Here is a 21,873-nt window from a genome sequence, read left to right as displayed (position 1 = left end):
TGTTTTTAGACCTGCAAAGTAGGGAATTCTGGGCATCATGCTGTAACAGTATGATATTGCATTTCCCCATTTCCCCTATAATACCATCTCCAGGGCCGTAGCTAGCTGCTCCAGCACCCGGAGCAGCTCCAAACCGTGTTGACTTCTAAGAGCATTTTTTAATCTAAATGGTCTGAGAAACCTTACCATTTTTAATTTTGATAATTTGTATTCCCGAAAATGTATATGAAACAAATTCTTAGAATGTCTCATTTTTTACATTAAAAAATAATAATTCAACCCTGTTCTTCCTCCTAAAGGAGCCCACAAATTAGAATGGCCCTTGGCTACAAATAATAAATACCTGACTGACACTGAGTTGGAAACCCCTGCCAATCTAGGCACTTTTATATGTAGTTTACCCTTCACAGAGTTACAGTTCTCAGCAACCCTTAACAAACTACAATGCCCAGAATTCTTTGAGTGAAAAAAAATGTGCATTGGAGGAATAGTGTGTACGCAGCCTATGTTTTGGGTTGGGTATAATGATGGCATCTCAAAAAGTGTATCATTTGCCACTGCAAACATACCAGGTTGAATGGAAGGTGAAAATGAATCTCTCTGTCTGTCTCTCCCCTTGCTTGCTTTCTTCACCACAATTGAATTCCTTTTATAACTACTATCAGAGATTGCTCCAGCACAGGTGGATGTGACAGAAGAGCTCAGTATGGTCCCTTGACAGTGTTAGAACTGAACTCAAAGAGTGTTATCGTAACAAATAGGATATTTTAAAAATCCAGATTGGGAGTGAAGATAAATTACAAAGCTCACCAGAATTCCCTGTGGTGAACTGCAGGCACCTCATGCGACAGAACTGATACCTTGCTTTGCCCAGAGACCAAAGGAAGAAAGAATGAGCTAAACATTAAGGTACATTAAGGGGGCCCAGGAAAGCAAAATCACGTTCATAAATAGTCCAGAATTGGCAGAGTATGTGAAGGATAACACATATCAGGAGGGAGCAGATAGGAATCAACGCCTTCCCTGGAAACTAGTTCATATGAGCCTTCCTAGGAAGGCTTGGGAAATCATTGTCAACATAAGAAAAGTTTTCAGTTATAATTATTCCACCATTTTCTCTTGACAGACAACTCTCAACAATAGAATGGGCATCTCCTCTGGCTGTCGGTCAAATTATCATACCATACATTTTAGTCCCACTTTCAGGAAAGAAGTTATGAGGTGTTTCGGCTGGGCAATGAAAACGAAAAATCATGTTGGTAATATTACTCTTTTGTAAACCTATTTGCAACAGTGGAGTAATTGCTAGTTCTGTTGCTCTGGGTCCAGAACTAGGCAATTTGATGAAACAATAATAAAAGAAACTGTATGCTGTACTTCTCTCGTTTGAAAACAATCCCTCCACACTTTCCCCTGAAATATTCCCACAACAAGCCCGACTAATGTGCCTTTAGGAATACTATTGCTGATCGCCACACAGACTCTCCTAGAGGAGAAGTTAAAAAGTCAGAGGGGAGGGAAGAATCTAGCAAACTGACAGCGTAGCCATTGTGTTTCATTGTGGAATAAATTCCAGACATGCCCACAGCCAATGCTGCTACCATTAAGTGCACTAAAACCAAAGCAGGAAAATGCTTAATCGCAATGATTCCAGGAGACATTTATGAATCACATAAATCTTTACTATTGGGAGGCTGCCACAAGAGGGCTCTTCTCTCACAAGACCTGCCATTGAATTTGTATAGAGAAACCAGGAGTGTTATTAAAATGGAGGTGGCAATATGTGAGGAGGGGGATTAATAATGTGACACTGTTTTACGGTGCTTGCATCAGCTGAGGCGGCAGTGTAACATCACAGGGCTGTAGGAACTGCTGAGTGGCCCTCATAGCTTGGGAAAGCAAAGGGATACTGGGCAGCTTTGCACATGACACAAAAGCGTGGAAAGAGAGAATAAATTTTTAGATTATTTAGTCTAACCTACTGCTCACTGCAGGACGCAGGTGGCGCTGTGGGTTAAAGCCTCAGCGCCTAGGACTTGCCGATCGAAAGGTCGGCGGTTCGAATCCCTGCGGCGGGGTGCGCTCCCGCTGCTCGGTCCCAGCGCCTGCCAACCTAGCAGTTTGAAAGCACCTCCGGGTGCAAGTAGATAAATAGGGCCGCTTACCAGCGGGAAGGTAAACGGCGTTTCCGTGTGCGGCTCTGGCTTGCCAGAGCAGCGATGTCACGCTGGCCACGTGACCTGGAAGTGTCTCCGGACAGCGCTGGCCCCTGGCCTCTTAAGTGAGATGGGCGCACAACCCCAGAGTCTGTCAAGACTGGCCCGTATGGGCAGGGGTACCTTTACCTTTACCTTTACTGCTCACTGCAGGAAGCTTGCAGCTACAGCCTGAGTCATCTACTCTCCAGGTAAATACCTCCAGTGACAGAAAGTCTCCTACCCCGAGACTTTCTTCCCTCCCTTCAAATGGCAATAATGCAATAATTGTTAGGATATTTCCGTTCCACCTTAAAAGGGAGCAGGCTTTGTGAGTCACAGAGTCTGCGTATTTCCTGTTCACAGGATGTTTCTGTTGTGTCTTTGCTTTCGTCTCTCTCTGTGCCTGAACACGCAAACAGGCAGTCATGTTTTTTCCTTTGTTCTGACCAACGCTGAATAAACTTCTAAATAATGCTCTCCTGCGTGCATCTTTCGCTGTACGAATTCTGCTGATAGAGCGTGCATCAGCTCTGGAATGTGGCAAGCTATTTTCTGGAGCTCGTGTCGCTAATTGCTGATACTGTATCTACGGGAGATCGATGGATCGTCCGGAGGCGACGTGGGGGCCATGATGGGCTTTATCTCCCTGGCAGTATCCCAACAATAATGACATGAGCAATGTAAATCGGTGACAGCATTGATAGGAGGACAATTCATTGGGGAGCTCACTTTCAGCTGCTTTTGCACAGATAATGGAAGCAACAGTGCTTCTTAGAAATAAGTATCTCACTGCATCTAACCACAACAGAAGTACAGCCACTTTTAAGTGGAAATCAGCCTAAACCAGATATCAACACCCAAGAAAGCTGGTGATTGTGATAGCGAAGGTTTTTCTTAGACCACCCGAAATGTTGGGATGTCCCACGTGACAAGGAAACCAATGCCATGATACGGATTCTGACAAAAATCTACATCACAGAACATCATAACTATGACATACATCACAACACAGGGCAAAAGGTTGAACATACTATCATGGTGATAGGCTGTTTGTGGGTGCTTAGTAGGAGATTCACATCAGTATTCTGCATAAAGGTAAAGGTAAAGGGACTCCTGACCATTAGGTCCAGTCACAGACGACTCTGGTTGCGGCACCCATCTTGTTTTACAGGCCCAGGGAGCCAGTGTACAGCTTCCAGGTCATGTGGTCAGCATGACTAAGCCGCTTCTGGCGAACCAGAGCAGCGCATGGAAACACCGTTTACCTTCCTGCCGGAGCGGTAGCTATTTATCTACTTGCACTTTGACGTGCTTTCGTTGGCAGGAGCAGGGACCGAGCAACAGGAGCTAACCCCGTTGCAGGGATTTGAACCGCCAACCTTCTGATCGGCAAGCCCTAGACTCTATGGTTTAACCCACAGCGCCACCTGCATCCCAGTATTCTGCATAAAACACATCAATGGCACTCAGCCTGACATACCCTTTTGTTTTCCTTTTTATTTAAAATAAAATGCTTTAATGTTTAATGAAAGAAACAAAGTTTAGGAGAGGCAAACATGAAGTCACATTTATAAAACTACAACAGTTGCAACTGCGGCCAAAGGGGTTTACGCAAGCTAAGCAGGTGGGGGATTGCAGCCAGAGGGTTTTGCAAAGCATTTTTAACACAAAGATGGATAGCATTTGTTTTGCTGGCTTCTTCTCTGCCTTTAATCTTCAGTCAGGAGAATAATAGATTAATAAAAACAGAATAATAAAATAAATTGGAATAATAAAAGCAATAATTAAGTATGGTTGCAAACACGAGATGCAGAAGATGCCTTGACTTCAAAGAAACCTCATAGCCTGAAGGAAATGCCATTTCTCTCCTGCCAAGTTAGCACTGAATGAAAGATTCATAAGCTCTGGGGTAGATCAATCAATGCAAACCTTTAGAGGTCACCCTTCTACCCAGGGAACAAATGCTTGGACTTTTGAAATGTGATACAGCTATGCGTTGAAGGCATTCCCGCCCCCTGCTTGGCCCAGTCATGTCACAAATTTCAGCTACACAAGCAGATCTGAATGATTTTGAGATTCTGACACTTATTTGTCAAGTGTGTCAGCTTTAGTTTGGATATTCAGGAATTCTTGGCCTGCGGCAAGCTTTTACCATTTCAGACACGAAAGCTCCTTAGCAGATTTTCGGTTGTAGGGGGAAATGGAAATATTTATGTTGTTCTTGAAAGCCCCTCCCCACCCTGCTATTCACACACTAGATTAGAAAGCTAACTTGAACAGTGCCAGTAGAAAACCCATTGCATGACCTCAGTTTTATTCTTTAGAAGCATTTGCACCAGGGTCACTAAAATGTGTCCTCCTCTCTTTCTTCCAGAGAGAAAGTCCTTTTGCTTTGCCAGGTGTGTCTTCTCCTCCCCCTGAGCACAGACCTGGAGGAACCACAGAGAGGACATGGGGAGAGAAGGAGAGTGAAGTCCCATTGCACTAGAAGGAGTTCTTGTGCAGGGCTTCCACTAGCAGAATGGGGTAGTTGAATTCAGTCCCATATGTCCAGATAGGCTTGCTGAAATAAATGTGCATTTAGCAGGCATCTAAAGCATCATCATTATTATAATAATCCCATGGGTGGTAGTATGGATCCATCCCAATGCTAGAAAAAAAGAAGCCAAAGTATCCACATCACTTAATCAATACATTTATATGGCACCCCCACCAGCAGCAGCTGGAGAGGAACAGTAGCCAGACCAACTGCAAAGCAGGCAAAACTTTTGCTATCACCTGTCTGCTCTGCTTTGCTACTGCTCCCCTGTGAAGAGGGAACAGAGATGCCAGTTCATCCGGGGGGGGGGGCACAGGACCTACCCACAGCTGATTAGAAACAGCTGGTTAAAGAGGAAAAATAGTTGTTTATCTGCGAATTAGTGGGTGGGAATATTCTTTGTTTATTATTTGAGTATACTTAATGTTGTTATTATTTATATGTTCATTCTAAGATGTACTGTCCACAAGTATAAGATAGGCCACAAGAGTGAAATTACATTGCTAATTAATACTGTCATATTAATTTGCTTATTATTCTACTCCAGGTCCAGTTTTTGGCCCATTTTTTCCAAATAGTAAATTACTGTTTTCAGTAATGGAATCTTCATTTATGAATGAGTCAGATTCCAACACCAGGAGCTTAAAAGAAATTGGATCTAGAATTTGGAACACCTTTGACTCCTGGGAATACTATAATGTGTGTTTTCAAACACCTACTTATATTTTACTTATATTTTCCATTTGCAAGTTACCATTGCAGGCTATTCATCCATTAAGTGAGACATTCTTCCCCTTCTCCCCACAGCTTTTCAATGGCTACACAGAGACTGTTTGCCTTCCTTATGGGTCAGTACACTTTCTTTCTGTGCTGTTTTATATGTAACAATATTCTGAGATGGCACTGTACCAACATAAGGCTGCTGACGACTAAGGAAATGTGCTTTTCGCTGAATGCTGAAGAATATAACAGGTGTTCAACAGATTAGCTGGAAGGCAGAATACTAGAAACAGTAGACAAATGCAATATAACGATGGCAGAACATTTGAAAAAGAACTTACACATTTTATCCTTTCAATGTTAGCTGCATTTCACACAATGCCTCTGTATCCTTACCTGTTTCCACCTTGCGGAGAAAAGTCGGTGGTGTGCTTTTTAACAGTGGATGATCCATGGACAGAGCCCACTAAATGCTGCTAAATGCTAACACTGTGCTTCTCCATAAGGTACAATATCAGTTTTTATAACAAATAAATCATAGTGTAGCATACAGGCTGAGTTACACACAAAGCAGTTCCTGATTTAGATCACAAACTCGATTAGGCAAGTGTCAACCTGTCCATTGGCAGTATGATGGTGGTGGGATGTGGGTGGCGCTGTGGTCTAAACCACCAAGACTCTTGGGCTTGCTGATCAGAAGGTCAGCCGTTCAAATCTGTGCAATGGGATGAGCTCCCGTTGCTCTGTCCCTGCTCTTGCCAACCTAGCAGTTTGATAGCACACTAGTGCAAGTAGACAAATAAGCATTGCTGTGGTGGGAAGGTAAACAGTGTTTCTGTGTGCTCTGGTTTCCGTCACGGTGTGCCGTTGTGCCAGAAGCGGTTTAGTCATGCTGGCCACATGAAAGGAAAGCTGTTTGTGGACAAACGCTGGCTCCCTCGACCTGAAAGCAAGATGAGCACCGCAACCCCATAGTCACCTTTGACTGGACTTAACCATCCTTTATCTTTTTTAATGATGGTGGTACTGATGTTGCTGCTGTTCTTCACCGTCATCATCCTGATCTACCATCCAGGGTTGCAGTAAGGCTTGGAAAAGGGACAGTATGGGAATAACCCTAAACATTCTCAGTTGCTGTATACAGAGATTCTCCGAGAGACCAATTTCTTAAGCATTCGTCCTGCTTTGCTCGCACAAAGCTTACACAGAGCTTTGTTTCTACCCAGTCTTTATTGGACACTTGTGCTTCTTTTTTTGCGAGATGGTTATTATATCACAACCAGAATTCATCTTGATTTGCTTATGGGGTATTTTACATTAGTTGTTCATTCATCCCACACTTTTCAATGCATTTGCTCCTAACCACAAATAGTCCACTGTGGTTGTTGTTGTTTTTTAAGTGGGTGTGCTGTTAGGGTGCCAGAGTACTTTCACCCGTTTTAATTGTGCAAACCTGAAGTTCTGATATGTGTCAAATCCTGACAGTCTGGAGATGCCCTGTCATTTAGCTTTGAGGCTTTTCCAGAGCTTGAACAGACAAGCTCAGGGATTGCATGGCCCCATGTTCATTAGAGCTTCCCTGAGCTTCCTCGTTGTTAAATGGAGCCTTGTGATGAAGAATTATAGTAATGTAGTATTATAGAAAGCAGACATTTGCTTGCCAGATTTAAAGCTCTTACAGACTGTGGGTGTGGCATGCTGACAGGCAGCATGATAAAGCCATTCGACAATGGGACGATAAACTGTTCTGCTTTCTGTCAACACATTGCCAAAGATTAGATAAATGATGACAAGCTAGAATGCAAACCCACTTCCTTTTTACACAAAATTTGCCGAATGGAGCTTTGCCAAGTCATTCAATCTTTCATATTCCTGGAAAGCAAAGCATATATTTCTAGAACTATTGTGTGGAGACCATTTTTAACTTAACCTGACGGAGGAATAGCTTGCATAGATGATGGCTACCACTGGATGGCAGACATGCTCTGTGCACAAAGTACAGAGGCTGGATGCAATCTGACAATTTCATACCAGCAGGTAAGGTGAGAGACAGTATGTTAATTTCAGCCCAGTTTTGCCTACAAAGCATGTCCTTCCTGTACTGAATACTATAGGAAGACAGCATTCTGTGGAGCTGGGAAAACAACCAGAGGTTCTAGTTGCACAAGCTTCAAAACATGATATTCCTCATTGTACTCAAAGGAGAAACCATAATAGTGCCAAAGTGCCTTTTTATCTTCCTGTGGCACATCTTTCAACAGTGTCAGATAGGTGGAAATGTTGCAAAAGAACCCCTTGAGAATATCCTCCTCCAAACCCCCAGGATCAGCTGCCGGGGGTAGCCTGTCTACATACCTTTCTAAGATGTATGATTGGTGCTGGAGGATAAGGCATTTCTGATGTTTAATGATGTCTAAGGAAGTCCCGGGGCTTAGTTCTGGGTAAATGAATAAAGCATTGCAGCCTAAGAGATCTCATGGACTGTTATTTTATTCTGTAAATATAGACTGAAGTTTTAACCTTTTTAGTCACTTACAGTGCAATTCTATGCATGTTTACTCAGTTGAAACATTGATTTCAGTGGGGCCTACTCCACTGAATATTATAGAACTGCAATATAGAGGGGTCAAAAAAATAAGGCAATGTGTAAACATACAATACAGACCATCCCTCATTATGCATACATCTCTAGAGAAAGCAGGGTGAGGAGAAGCTTTTGAGTCTATTGAATCCTCCCCACAAAATGAGTCTCGGCTGGTTATGTCGTCTTCTGCCAGGTGTGCTATAACACACCTGACTGATGCGCCTGACCAATCTGACCATGTAGCCCTTCTGTACTTTACATATGTGTACTGAGATACCCATTCTCCTCCAGGATATGGAAAACCTGATTGCCATTTGTTCCAGTTCAGTGGGAAACCATGGGGTTTCCTAGGGGAAAGTGGAGGTGTGGGTGAGCCCTTCCATCATGTGTGGCTCTGCACTTGTGGAAGTGCTTGGCTCATGTCTTAATTTTCATTTGTTTATGGGCACAAGCCAACCATCTCAACCACTCTGGTCTGAATAGTGCACAAGATCAGTTTGCTATGTGCCCACCTGGAATGACCAAATAGCATTCTTTAACAATACACACACAGATATATATATAGAGAGAGACGACATTCCCAGTTTCTCATTCTCCATCTTGTCTACATACTGTTAATCAGGGCTTTTTTCAGTTGGAACTCAGCAGAACTGTGTTCCGGCACCTATATGGTGCATTTGGGCACCTCTGTAGCTCTGGCACCTCTTTTTCCAGAAAAAAAGCCCTGCTGTATATACGCCATACATTTCAGAACCATTTTGTCTGGTACAGAAATTTAATAAATAACAACAGGTCCACACTGTCTTTTTGTCCTGAACCCTTTCTCCCTTCATTAATCTCCCCTTGCTTTGCCCTGTCCCTTTCATAATACAATGGTACCTCGGGTTACAAACACCTTGGCTTACAAAGACTTTGGGTTACAGACTCCGCTAACCCGGAAGTAGTACCTCGGGTTGAGAACTTTACCTCAGGATGAGAACAGAAATCACACGGTGGCAGCAGCAGGATGCCCCATTAGCTAAAGTGGTACCTCAGGTTAACAATGGTTTCAGGTTAAGAACAGACCTCCGGAACGAATTCATAACCCAAGGTACCACTGTATCCTCTTAAGCTTCTTAAGCTAACTAGGATATAAGATAAGGGGTGGGGAGGGGAGGGAGTGAAGGGGAGAAACTCCCAAATTCCACTTAATAGAATGCTCAGGTTCCTGCAGCATGCCTTCATAAAGAACACCTTCGTTTTCATACCAGTCTACATGGAAATCAAGATATCCTTGCAATATTGCCCTATTTCCCCCCCTCTTTTAGAGATCTGCATATATGCAATGTACTCCTGGGTTCACAAATGCAAACACAACGTTTTATTATTATGATTATGAATGGCAGAAAAAAAATACCAGAAAATGGTTTGGATCTTAAGCTGCTCTTCCATTCACACATGTGGATCATTTCCACCAATTCCTCTCTCCATTTGCACTGCGGAGGGAAGGGGGAGGAGGGAAAGTTACATTATGTCAGTGTGAACTCTGCAATTCTCACAGAAGGAAAGTTAGGATTCAAGCCAATACCAATGTTTTCAATGAAATTCTTTGGAAAGGCTAACACATTAAGGGTAACAGTCCAGAGAATGATGGGTTGGATTGATCCAGACCAAGTTGGTTGAACTTAATGGGGGGTCACTGAAACCTGAAGTCCTACTGGTTTCAATAGGGACTAAGGGCAACTAACAGATCAAACTGTGCATAGCTAATACCATGTACCTAAATGAGGTCTGGTTTTTGGTTTTTTTGTTGTTTTTTGTTGTTTTTTTGCAAAGCAAAGTATGCCACTCTTAAACATATGGTGTGGGAAGATGTTGCAAATTATTTGCCCTGCTGCTGTTCCATAGTGTTCATTTCCCAGCTGTTGCTTCAGTGATAACATAGCTCAGGCTGGGAGCTTCTATAGGAGCTGGAAATTCAACTCCTTGCTAAGAGAGGTCATGATCCGAGCAGGTACTTCTGTGTGCTTCCCCTTTCTCCCAAGTAGTGCCATGAACAGCTAGACAGGCACTTTGACAATGGCTGTGAAGTTCCTGCCTGACCATCTTCTCTTCTGTGGTCTTGGGGAAGAAGATTTTAAGGGTGTTGTGTGAGGCACAGCAGACCATGAACCCAAACAGCTCCTGTAGGGCTTTCTAGTCCTGAGGCAGGGGTGTCCAGATTCTATGGCTTCTCAGGGTCACTGGCAGTGTTGAAATCTGCTGGAGGGTCCTGCTCCCTTTGTTCCTCATCTGAGGAGACATCAGGTGTGAGGTTTGGGCAGAGCTGAACTGTGACACATGGCAGCATTAGTCCCACTGCACCACTGTGGACATGCAACACACTGGGTATTCAAGTTAGAGTCTAGGGTGCTAGCTTGGAAAAGAGATTTTTATGATAAAGGCTTGCAAAACATTGATTTCCTATTTCATATAATAGCAGAAGGGACCTGATGCTTACAGACTTCTGTTTTGAAAAAGCTTTTAATAAACTTCCTTTCCAAATACTCCTGATTAAACTTAGGCATAGAGACAGGTACACCTATGGATCTTTAGTTGGTTAAAGGACAGGAGGCATAGGGTGATAATAAACAGAGATGCTACACAGGCAAGGAAGTATGGACCTTTTCAAGCATTGGGGTCCTCTAAGGATCTCTGTTGGGGATGATGCTTATTCATAAATTATATTTTAAAAATCCATCAAGAAGCATTTGAAAATAAATGAACTGGACTTAGGGGTGAGCAGTAAGGTAGCTAGGTTCACAAACACCACCGAATGATTGGGGCAGTAAAAACCTAAGTAAATGGCGAAGGATTCCAAAAGAACCTCTCCAGACTGAGTAGATGGACAACAAATGCAAATCCAATCCAGTGCAAATGTGAAGTTAAGTACTTTTGGGCAAGCGATCCCAGATTTACATATGCTGTAATGCAATCTGAACTGACTGCAATTCCCCAAAGCAAGTACTACTGGAGTTGGGGTAGATAGCTCAAGCAAAATGTCAACTCAGTTTGCAGTGGCAGTTAAAAGGCAGATTCCAGGTTTAAAAGGTCATTAGGAAAGTGCTTGAAAATAAAATGGCCAGTGTTACAAAGCCATTATGCAAAGCTATGGTATGCCCACATTTGAAACACTGAGCGTGGTTCCACTTCCCCAGTCTAATAAAGTATGTCTGCATATGAGTCTGCTTTAGTGCAAGGAGTTAGCCTTCTGTTTAAGGAAAATGAATACCCTACAGATGTGTGTGTCAGCCCCACTCCCATTACAGAACTGGGATACTTTTCAAAGTAATTTCCTAAGCTACGCTAGTGAGAGGAACAAGCTTATGGAAAAACAACAATTCAGTTTCACCAAATACTTCCATTTCAAACTGGCCTGAACACAGTGCAGATGTGTTGTGTATTCCAATTATGTGTTGATTTTATAGTTGTACACCGCTTAGAAGCCATTTTTGGCACATAAGTGGCAAAGGAATAAATAAGTAATATTGTTGCTGTCACTCGGGGTTACACACATAGGAAGACAATGGAGAAGGAGATGTAATTCAACAATGCAGATGTACCCTGGAACTCCCTCTCTGAAGCAGCAGCTTCGAAAACAGGAATGACAGATTGAGCTGGCTAGAAATTTTAATTAAACCTGTAAGTGAGAAGTCTGAAGCTAGCTGAGCCTCAGCTGTGAGCCGGTAAAGAAGATGTGCCAGGGAACAGAAAGTCATAATATCCTTGAACTCATTCATTCTGGTCCCCAATAATGACACTGCTTTTAAAGTGGAGGGGGCAGCTTTAAAAATGACAGAATATGCCACATAGAATACAAAGCAATATGTCCTTGGTTGCTTAGCAATGTCAGGATAATGAAAAAAAAGAGAGCCTATCGGGCCTTTGTGCTGCACACTCTTGCTGAGGGTTATCTTGTACTTGTCTTTAGTGTTTTTGCTAAATCGCTAAAGCTCCCCACATAAAAAAGTCCCTGAAAATGTAAAACGTTAATGAGAAAAACACAGCACCACTCTTTCCACTCTTCCAGGAAAAAGGGTTTTTTTTTTGTTTTGTTTTTTGTTAGGATGCCTATAGCATTTTTAAAAGATTGGTTTGGGAAACTCTTCCAATTGCAAAAGAAAAGCATTAACCATACAGAGATCCATAGGCTACTTAGGCAAATCCCAATGGGGGGAAGGGATCCAGGTTACCAACTGCTACTAAAAGGAGCTTCCTGAGAGTAGTTAAAGGTTAATTAGAAAGCTGTGTGAAGTAGCTGAGTTACGCTGAGGCTCATGAAATTAACAAGGTGGATGAAAAGCTACAGTTCCAGTACCTGAGAAGTATATTCTCCCATTTTCTCATGGCCTTGAAATATCCTTTTGTTCCATGTACAATTTAATATCATGTCTATCACAAATTCACTTTTAGCAGGAAATAGGGTTGCCACCTTTGTCAAGGAAATATCAACCTGCCATAAAAATGCATGCATATTTAAAGTGCTACTTCAAATTGTGTCCTCATAGTGTATTTGAAGACAATCACCTCTAACCTAAAATGGGATCCAGTGGCCAGCATTTATGCCACAACCAGTGTTTTGTGTCTAGTTCTCCATTTAGAGGAACACACAGCCAATTTTCCGTGTGTGCACTTCAGAGGTCAAAAGAAACATTTTCCATCTTTTGTTCTGTATTTGAATGCAAAATCAGGGTGAACAGAGCATATATGCAATGCAGGAAAACGGGGCAAGTTGAACGGAGTTTAGTAAGTCGGTGACCACAAAGATCATAATGGAAGAGAGTTGAACCTTTGCTTCAAATATGTCTGATTTTTGAACGATAGGATTAAATTGAAAAACTGAATACAAATCCATGCAGACTGAAGGATTGAATTGCTGCTTAAAAGCGAGCAAGCCTTATACCAGAGATGACAAAAGAGAACAACATGACTTGCCAAAGATACGTCTGGTTTTCCTATATGCCAGATAAGACTTTGCAACTAACTTTTCCCCCATGGTCAGTATGAACTGGGTAAAAGGGGGAAGGATGTAATTATCCTATGTTATGTGGAATTTAGATCTCTGCCTCAGGATGGAGAGGAGATGAGGGGAAGGAGGAGCCTTATTCTATTTCATCTTTGTGGCACTTGATGAGTAAGCAGGGAGGCACTTAATTCTGAAATCCATCCAACTAATTAGATTGCTACAGAGGGGTCAATTTTCATGAACAACCTTTTTCTTTACATCAAACCCATGGGTTCCAAGAGAGATACAGTGTATTCCCTACACACCACGTTTCCTAACTATGGAGGTACTTGATAGCCTTCTAGCTCTGATATTATTATTATTTTTTCTTTGTGATTTGAAGATAAATGATCTGAGTTTAGCATTAGCCATCCAGAGTGCTGCTCCCTGCCAAATGCAACATGGAGACATTTAGGCAGAGCCCCGTTGAAATCCCCTAATGTAAGAAATTTGAGAATGTTGGATGTCTTGACATTCATCAGTTTTATATCTTTCCCTTTACACTAGAAGACTATTTTTTTATATATTAAAAAAAGAAAAGAAAAACCCTTTACAGACTCTGGCTAAGGTCTTGGACTAGAAATATACTCTAAATGCCAAAAAAGAAAAAAGAAACTCTACTGATTGCTGAAACAGAGTATCCGGGAGCTTTTATCCTCCTATTTCCTTTCAGCATGAACAACTGGATTCTGGTGTAGAATTTGGCCCTGTGACAAGAAGGTGTTTCCTCACAAATAAGTAGTGAGTAGCTTTCTGATGGGGCAGCCTCATAGTCTGTATTACAATGCCTTGTTTGGGCCTTGTAGAGGGGATCAGCATTCACGGACATCAATTTAGATGCATGTAATATCCCAGAGGTCTTGAAGGAGATGCACTCTGGGGCTACGCATACAGAGAGCAAAACTTTCTGCTTTGGAAAAATAGAAGAAAGAGGCAAACGCTCCTTTGTTTGCCTCAAATTAACTTGCAAATTATATGGGGGGTTTTTTAAAAACAAAAACCTTGGGTTTAGATTTTTATTTATTTTTTGAGCCAATCCAACATTCAGAAAAATTAACACTCCGTCCATCAAAATTGCCTCCATGTGCCAAAGCAAGAACAAGAATCCCACCCAGGGAGTACAGAGCTTTTCCCCCACTCCCAATGACCAGGGCCAGTTCCTCATATCAGCCTCCTAAGCAAAGTATGGCAAAAGGGTTAAGAATACTGGACTAGGACTCAGGAAACAAGAGTTCTAAACCCCATTCAGCCATGAAGTTCTCAGGATGACCCTGGGCCAACCCTCAGGGTTGTTGGGAGGGTAAAATGAGGTGGGGGAGAACAGTGTACAGCACCTTGAACTCCTTGGATAAAAGGTGGGATATAAATGTAGGAAACAAAATAAATAAATAACTAGTGCAGAAACATATATATATATGGGGTCTGAAGAGATGCATCTGGGCAAACTGGTACATGGGCAAGAGAGAGGGAGCTTAAGTCTACTGTACCCTGCAGGGCGTGGGTTTCTGCAGCAGCTTAACTCAGAACAACACTTGAAAGGAGTAAATAAACCAGGAATGTCTTCTCTGGTTTACATGTTAATCCAAAACGCAGAAGAATTCAGGAGCTTGTCATAGTTTACCTCCCCTTTGAGCCAAGCATTACTGAATTCTGAAACTTATTTCCAGATCTGAGTCCATTGCCATCTCTAGAAAACATAATCATTGCCACTATTCCTTCTTCTAGGTCCTGACATGGTTGAGGAAGGTTTAGGGGCTACAGTAAATGACAAACAAAGCAGGAGTGAAAATAAAGTAGTGTGGCACAGAAGTGCTCATCCAATTCTCAGTTAAGTTACTGGGAAAAACATTTGAACAGAGACTCCTTTTGCATGTGAAAGGTGCATTTATTATGGCAAGCATCTTTGTAGCTAAGATCTAACTTTAACTGTTATATCAAGCATTTCCAACTCCCAAGTATACTCACAGTATTTAAAAACTGGCAGTGATCTACCCATTGTCTTTGGGGGATTGACCAGAGTTGTGGAGGTTTTTTTAGGGAGCCAAAGTTGTTCAGCTTTTTTTTATTTATTGAATATGTAGGGGTCCTAAATTTGACCAGAACCGGCCAGGGACACCCCGTGATTGACCAGTATATCTCAATCAACCTGTTAGACAGGCCTGTGTTACATGAAGTGAAATTTGACTGAATGTATTTTTGCCTATGAAAGCTTACACTGCACAAAATACCGTATTTTTCACTCTATAACACGCACCCGACCATAACACGCACGTAGTTTTTAGAGGAGGAAAATCCGTAGGCATACCACCCGTAGGCATTTCCTCCAAAACACGCAGAGACATTTCCCCTTACTTTTTAGGAGGAAAAAAGTGAGTGTTATGGTGCAAAAAATACGGTAAATGCTATTTTTTTTATGACACAAAAGTAAGCTGAATATGATGAAGTAGACAGAAGGGTCAGCTGTCCCACTCTCCATATTTGCTGCCTGCCAGTAACTTCTCCATAAGATTTTTCTGGGTTCCTCAGGCACCCGAGGTCCAGTGGGTGGCAACCTTGATCACCCGGAACCCATTCTGAAGTCTTTTTGGCACAAGGGAAAGAGCTTTGCATTTTCCCAGGGTTTTCTGTTTGTTTGTTTTGCTTTTGTTGATCTGTTTTATTTGGATGCTGCCCTAATGATTTTTGATATATATTTTTTTGCTTATTTAAAAGTATTCATTACTTCATACTGTTTTAATAGTAAGCTTCCTTGATAATGTGTTTGAAGGGTAGGGTACAATAATAAATAAATGATACCAGACTCATTGCTTATTCTTTAAAAGAATTCACATGATGAGTTTCCTGATGAGACTCTGCGAAGTTTTTAGTGCCCCTTTCTCAGCAAGATATATACTCATTGGAAGGCTATCCAAAATCTACAAAACTCTATACGATACTATTTTTTTAAAAAAAATCACCTAAATATTAAAATATTCAAAACTTAAGATTTCATACCCTGTGTAAACAGCTTCTTCCACTGCTGAACTGTTCATTTTGTAGATAGAAATACTTTTTAATATTAGCTGAAATGTACGTTCAGTTTAAGATAACAATTGTGCTTAGTCACAATTGTTTACTTTTTATCACCTAGCAAATATTTCACTTTCACTTTCCAGATCCACATCTTTTTCCTATCCTTCCTTAAAATGTTGTTTCTTAAGCTATTCCTTTCACAGCCCATATTTTTCAGTCTTATATGTCTCCTTCCAATTCTTTCCATGGTATAGTCATCATAATGTGAGGAAGTCCTAAAATCCCATACAAATGGCACTATGAGATAGCTTACATATCCCCTGAACCACACCAAAACTAATATACAACATAGCAGGATGGTCCTGATCCATCTACTTTGTGCTGCAATTATCATAATAAGGCTATTCCGTTGTGTCTTTTGTAGCAATCATGCAAAGCTGGGTCAGAGAGCCAAGTATGATTCAAGGACTAAATCCCATAGAAGCATCTCAGTCTCTTTAAATGGGACATTTGTAAGGATCCATAGAACACCACAGATTGGTTCAATGTGGAAATTATACATATTTTTAGAACACCAACTGACTTAAAACCATATTCATCGATTCTTATTTCCACATTAGTTAACATGGAAGTGGGATCATGCCATGTAGCCCCACACTCTAGTTTTTTCAGGAACAGCACAACTGTCTACAAAAGCAAAGTCTTCAAGCATTCGGCTGTACACAGGAAGGCTTATGCGTGACTTGGCACGCTGATTGTGCAGGTTTTGTGAGTTCACCTGCATGCATGAAGGTTTCACAGCTACAGATGGTTGTGCTAGTCATGCAAAGGCAAAGGGTTGGTGTTGCTCCACACATCTCCACTCCCAATTCACCAACAAGAACACCCAAATACCGTATTGGCCTGAATATAAGCCATACTCCCCCCCCCCCCCCAAATTCGGACCATGAAAAGTACTTTAGTGCAGCTTAAATTTGCGACCTTACAAAAATTGGCTTTTACAATATTGCTGCTGTAATAGACATACGGTAAAACGGAACAGGTGCAAGTGCTTGCGGAATTTTAAGGGAGCGGCTTATATTCAGGTATTGTCTCTCCCCCCCTTTAATCTTAAAGGTGCAGCTTATTTGCGGGTGCTGCTTATATTCAGGCCAATACGGTAAGCCTCTAGGTTATTCAAAGATATCTACATCAATCTCCAATAAGGTAAGGTACTGGAATAGTGCTTTACAATAACAATAGGTATACCCACCTCCTTGTACACAGGTGAAAAACTTCCTACAGAATCAGAAATGTATTCTATTTCCATCTGCCTTGAAGATGGGTGAAGGGGCTCAGATGAACATGCAAGTGGTATAGAGGGACTGAATACACGAGTGTGCTTGTCTGCTCCAGAACCAATAAAAGGGGTCATAGCATATGTGGACAGTCACCAGAGAGCTATATGGTCCTTAGAGCCTGCTTTCAGCAAGTCAGAAATTACATTTGTGCCCTGCTTACTGAAGAATGTCACTATTCAGATCTGCAAGTGGGCACTATTCATTAATTCTGAATTTACAAAACCACCACCACCAAAAAAAGAAAGATGACAACGTGTGCTCTAGAGAGAAGCAGGGTGAAGGAACAATGTACACTTTCAGCATTAAATGGGCATGACATCACTTTCTTGGCTCGCTACAATCATATATACCTTGGGGAAGGAGGGAGGAGGGAGGGGAAAGGAAAGTTAAAAACAGGGCTCTTTGTACATGTCTCAAAATGTTATATGACTCTCTTCCTTTCCTCTTAGCAAACCACAGTGAGCAACATGACATAACAAGCAACTGTTTGGTAATACAAACCAAAACAATTATCTCAAAATAGCCTTGTATCTGAAAAAACAAGAGTAAAATTCAATAAAGGCAAGGCAAAGTTGTCTGGATTCAATCCAAGTCGTGCACAGAACAATAGCTTACAACCAGCATATAATGTTCATCTTCATATATAAATATACTGTATCTGGATTCATCTATATAAATTAATTTTGCATCCCTTCTTTAATTCACTGAGCCAAAGACTGGAAGCACATTTAACTGTATGGGGGGCGGGATCCACACTGATCAAGTCATACCACTCCAAATAAATGAACCTATTTACAATTGGAAATTTTGACATGCTGATATTGCGATTGTTAATGCTTCTAACACCCAAAGTCACCACTCTTCACAGTAGTAGTACTAACAACAGCAGTAGCAGCAGCATGAACAGGCAAATCCAGATTATATAATAAATGACAGATTAATCAATTAACATGGTGTTGACATGCAAAATGCTTGCTACTGGCAGTACATGAAGAAGAGCCTCAAATGATGACTGTAAAGTCTGGGTCAATTTATATGGGGAGAGGCAGACCTTGAGGAATTGTAGTCCTCAGCCATTTAAGGCTTTATAGGTCAAAACCAGCACTTTGAATTGGGCCTGGAAACTAATTGGCAGCCAGCGGGGTCAGGCAGGATTGGTGTAATATGATCAAACCGTCTTGTTCCAGTGAGCAACCTAGCTGCCAAATTCTGTACCAGCTGAAGTTTCCTAACTGTCTTCAGAGGCAGCCCTATGTATAACGCACTGCAGCAATCTAACCCAGAGGTTACCAGAGCATAGACAACAGAAGTTAGGCCATACCTGTCCAGATAAGGGCACAGCTGGGCCACCAGCCAAAGCTGATGGAAGGCACTCTGTGCAACTGAGGCCACCTGAGCCTCAAGTGACAGCAAAGGACCCAGGAGTACCCCCAAGCTTTGTACCTGTTCCTTCAGAGGGCGTGTAACCCACCAATCACGAGCACGCAACCTCCCACTCATGTGATCTAGGGAACCACCCACTAACAATGCCTAGGTCTTATCTGGATTGAGCTTCAGTCTGCTGACTCTCATCCGGTCCATTACTGAAAAAAGTCAACAGTCTAACACATCCATTGCTACACCTGAAGACATAAAGAAGAAGGAGAGCCGTGTGCCATCAGCACATTACTGACAATGTACTCCAAAACTATGGATGATAAAATTGAGCCCTGAGGAACTCCACATTGAAGACTGAAAAGCATTCCCCAAGCATCATCCTCTGGGAGTGACCATCCTAGTAGAACCAGAACCAATGCAAAGCGGTGCCACCTACCCCAAACTCAAACACATGCTCCAGAAGGATACTATGGTATCAAAAACTGTTGAGAGGTCCAGCAGAATTAACAAGGGCATATTTCCCCTGTCATTCTCCCGACAAAGGTAATCACAAAGGGCAACCAGAGCAGTTTCTGTGCCAAAACCAGGCCAAAATCCCAACTGAAATGGACCTGCAAGATTACTATTACTTCTCTGAGGTGCTTCCTGTTTTCACTTCCTAATTTAGCACCACAAACACTATGGAAACCGACATCTGGAATAATGAACTTGCCTTGTAAATTTGCCTATCAGGTAAGACATTGGCTGTTGTGGTCATTCACCCTAGCCCAGCCTTCCCTTGCTTTATGTCCTCTAGATGTTTTGAACTACCGGTACTTTTTTCAGAACTTTTCAGGTCTCAGTGGACCTGGGAAATGCTTGAGCGATTTACAGTAGCATACTATGAAGTCAAAATAAATTTAAAAAATTGTCCAGTAGCACCTTGGAGACCAATTAAGTTTGTTCTGGGTATAAGCTTTCGTGTGCCTGCACACTTCTTCAGATATCAGAAGCATCTCAGAGAAGTAATAGTAATCATGCAGATCCATTTCAGTTGGGGTTTTGGCCTGGTTTTGGCACAAATATCTGAAGAAGTGCGTGTGATGGTTCTGATTTATCATGAAACAGAGGGTTTTCCCTTGGAAGGGAGTGGGACAAGAGGGAAACTGCTTGCACCCATGTCTAGAAAATGTGGATCAAGCAGAAAAGCACTTGAACCTGTGCTTTCTAGGCACAGAACAAGTGGAAGTGTGGAATCAGCCCTTAGTGGGTAGTGAATATATGCAAGATTCGGAGATGTTGGTTGCAGGTGTTCTCTGAGCTGATATTCTAAGGAGAGGAAGCAAACTCAAATACAGTGTAGCTCAGAGCTTTCCAAACTTTTCAAGTTGGTGACACACTTTTTAGACATGCATCATTTCGCAACACAGTAATTCAGTTTTGCATCATTTCACAACACAGTAATTCAGTTTTACTAGCAATCTGAAGGTTAAAATAACCCTTTCCAACCCCAGGAGGACTGTGGGGAGTGTTTGTGAAACACACTAACATGTTGCGACACACAGCAGTCGACACACTAACATGTTGCGACCCACAGTTTGGAAAGCTTTGGTTGTAGCTGATACAGTGACAGAGTGATTGGGGAAATGGAGTAACTGAATTGCTCATGAATACCAACCCTCCTTCCATGCTGCCTTGGAACAGTCAGGAAAGACCACACATGATTCTGAGATGGCATTCCTGTAGAAATACTTTCAGAGGGTGGTCATGTAATTACGTCCTTTCTAAGTTTCTCTATGCAGCGCCTTCTCGTTTATATGTTCAAATGTTTCTGCTAGAAGCAATCCTATAAATCAAAGATCCCTTAAAGCAACATATTTTGAAAAGGCAATTCCATCTCCTTATGAATGCTCCAGTGTTTTAAACTTCTGATGTATATAATTATAAGTTAGGACATCTCTGCTGAAAAAGAAACCCTAATAAGAAGGAAAGCCAAAGTGCCATAGGCTTTATGATGTCAACATGGCTCAAGAATGCGTTCCACTTTTCTGCAAATGCTCTGCAGAAAAGGTTTTAAAGGGAGATTTTTCTGGTGGTTTAAGAACATTGTGCAAAGCTCTTTTCAAATCCATACATGAAAACATTCACCACCCAAAGTTTAACTATATGTTTCATGTTTGTAGCACATAATTCTACAACCGTTGCAATAAGGCTTACACAAATCAAATATTGATCTGCTTAGAAAGCCAAAAGGCATTTCCCAAACAACAAGGAACATTATAGCCAAATCAGTTTTTACTCCAATGACTTTTTTGTCAGAGTGAGCAAAATCAGGCTTCAATATTTCATCCAATAAGGACTGGGGGGGGGGGGACACTGACTATATCAGCCTTTCTCAACCTGTGGGTCCCCAGATGTTGTTGAACTACAACTCCCAGCACATCTAGCTAGCAAGGCCAGAGCTCAGGGATGATGGGAGTTGTAGTCCAACAACATCTGGGGACCTACAGGTTGAGAACCACTGGACTATGTAGTTAAATCCTACAATTACATCCCTAAAGATGCCCATTTATGGAGGCAGCAGGTTTAAACCCCTTTGATCAGGGAATGTGTAAATGGCAGATTGTGGTCCACTGGTGGACTACTGGACAGTTTCTAGTGGAGTACCTAATAATTGTTAGCTATTGTTTTTTTACAAATACAGTCGTATCTCGAAAGCTGAACGGAATCCATTCCGGAAGTCCTTTAGACTTCCAAAATGTTTGGAAACCAAGGCACGGCTTCCGATTGGCTGCTGGAAGCTCCTGCAGCCAATCGGAAGCCACAGAAGTCACATCGGACGTTCGTGTTCCAAAGAACGGTTGCAAACAGGAACACTCATATTGGAGTTTGCAGCAAATAATAATTAAAAAAGTTCAACTCGCAAGGCATTTGAGATACAGTGGTACCTTGGGTTACATATGCTTCAGGTTACAGATGCTTCAGGTTACAGACTCCGCTAACCCAGAAATAGTACCTCGGGTTAAGAACTTTGCTTCAGGATGAGAACAGAAATTGTGCTCCGGCAGCGGGAGGCCCCATTAGCTAAAGTGGTGCTTCAG

General features: G+C 41.9%; 1 protein-coding gene across 5 annotated transcripts in view; it reads right to left on the bottom strand.

Moving 5' to 3' along the window:
• Positions 1-21,873, bottom strand: part of GAS2 (growth arrest specific 2) — a 120,104-nt gene that overhangs the window by 3,288 nt on the left and 94,943 nt on the right. The gene's annotated exons all lie outside the window — the stretch shown is intronic.

The sequence above is a fragment of the Podarcis cretensis genome (genome assembly GCF_951804945.1).
Source record: "Podarcis cretensis genome assembly, chromosome: 1".
Lineage (NCBI taxonomy): Eukaryota > Metazoa > Chordata > Lepidosauria > Squamata > Lacertidae > Podarcis > Podarcis cretensis.
The sequence above is the reverse complement of the archived record's forward strand: the minus strand, read 5'-3'. Positions and strand labels throughout refer to the sequence as shown.